This window comes from Rhagoletis pomonella, unplaced genomic scaffold, assembly GCF_013731165.1.
Source record: "Rhagoletis pomonella isolate Grant_MI unplaced genomic scaffold, Rhpom_1.0 Rhpom_scaffold_00007, whole genome shotgun sequence".
Lineage (NCBI taxonomy): Eukaryota > Metazoa > Arthropoda > Insecta > Diptera > Tephritidae > Rhagoletis > Rhagoletis pomonella.
Genome location: NW_023458561.1, coordinates 41,311,856 through 41,314,136, shown reverse-complemented (window position 1 = coordinate 41,314,136; position 2,281 = coordinate 41,311,856).

The following is a 2,281-nucleotide window of genomic DNA, read 5'->3' as shown; positions in this document are numbered from 1 at the left end:
TGTACACGTAAGGACTTGGCACCTTTTCACGTTTAGGTGACGATATACATATGTATGGATGTTCATATTGTATATTGACAATACAATAAGGGAATACATTGGCACTTACGAATCAGGTATATTTATATGGTTGGGGTCGTCTTTATATACGTGTAAACAAGGTTGCTAAAATACTTGGAAACACATATTTTCTATTTTTCGCAATTTTTATGAATTTTTCGCAATTTATCGCGGAACATACCAAAATCCAATAAAGCCTACCAACCTACCAAATGGAAAAAAACTACGAGTAGGAAATGCCCATGTGTGGCAACACTGGCATATTTACCATCTAATGAAGCATACTTTCGGCCGCACTGTTTTCTAATCCTAGCATACTATCCTACCAATACTACAAATTTTCCATAGTTTTGGTGCAATTTGCACTAACCTAACAAATAAATGAAGACACCTTTCCAAACGTACAAATAAATTATTTAGTAAAAAAAATATTTTTAGGGGTGTTGCCACCCATTTAAGAAGTAAAATTCGATTAAAGAATAGTTATTGGCAAACGAAAGGGGTTCAAAAGGATTTATTTCGAGAATATTCTCAAATTTTTTGCCACCAGTTCCATTAAATTAACAAATGTAACGAAATACATTTTTTAATAAGGGCATCGAACGAAAGGGGATTAGGAAAACTTTAATTAACGACTTAAATAAAATCTTTTATTGTAGGTACAAAACGGCAGAGGTTTTTCGAAAGTTGTATTTACTTATTTCGGGAATATTTTTGACTACGGTTGCAACCAGTTTAGTAATTTAATTGACAAATAAAATTAAATTTATTAACACTATACAAAAATGTGAAAGTTCGTGAGTGAGTATGTAAGCAATTTGCTGGTATTTCTCTGGTTTAGCAGGCTGATGGTTTATTACCAGGATTTACATATGGCATTTTTCATTTCAAAGTTCATTGAAGTTTTACCATATAGAAGCCAAACGAACAAGAGTTAAAAATGCTGTATTACGAAAACAGATTCACTTTTATTAATAACTTAAATAAATTATTGCCATATGGGGGGCAAGCAAACGAATGAGGTTTAAGAATGCTAATTCCGAAGTTTCGAAAGTGGTGATTTTCACACAATCGACAAGGAGCGCGAAGGAAGATCATCAACTTTTGTCGACGCCGAATTGAAGGCAATTTTGGACGATGACCCAAGACATTCTATTGCGATTGGGCAACCAGACATGAGTCATTGATCTTCCACCTTGACAACGCTTGGCATGCGGTCGCACAAGTGGTCAAAACTTATCTCGATGGTAGCGAATGGGTAGTCCTGACCAACCTGTCTTATAGTCCAGATCTTGCACCATTAGACTACCGTTTTCACGGTCGATACACAACGTCCATGCGGAGGCACGTCTCTTCAGTTCGCCATTCGCTTGATTTCTTCCATGCATTGCCAGTAATGTGGAAAAAAGTCATAAATATTTAGTTAGTGATCGGCTTCAATAATATACATTGTACCTACCAATTAAAAACTTACTTAATTATGCGCTTATCTATTAGCTTATTATCTATTTAAATAAATAAATATGTATGTAAATAAAATAATACTAATCCACTACTTTCTTTCTCTTTCTTCCTATGCAGAAAATCGTCGTGAAAACAGCCACGCTCAACTTGGCAGCAATCTTATCTAAAGTCTAAAAGTTTTCAACAGTTTTCCCAGATATTCACAATTATTTTCAACTTACTGCATGGCAGAACTATGAAGAAAATATAAATGCAAATGGCAATAGTCTTTGTTGCACAAAAATTTATAAAACTTATCTCTGCTAATCTAAGCTAAATTTAAAAAAAAAAAAAACAATATAGTTACAAATGTTAAATGCGAAACAAACGCCGCCGCGGGGATGAGAGCAATAAGAAACAACACCAATCATTGATTAGTAAAACTAGAAGATAGACAACAACAACAACAAAAAATCAAAAACAAATAAAACTTTTCTTATCACATTGTGCTCATGTTTCTTAGTAAAAAAACAAAAACAAAAAATAAATAAATAACTATATAAATCTAAATGTAAGATTAGTTGTTAGAAGCCGGTTGTTGCTGGCTTGCAGTCAACTTAAGATACTATAATTTAAATTTAAAACAAATACAAATTAGAGGTAAGTTAAAACAAATGAAAAACACGAAACTGAAAATCAAATTGCTGCTCCTGCTAAAAGTATTTAGTTAAAAAAAAAAAAGCAGTCAACTGTTCAACAAAATATGGCAAACAATTCT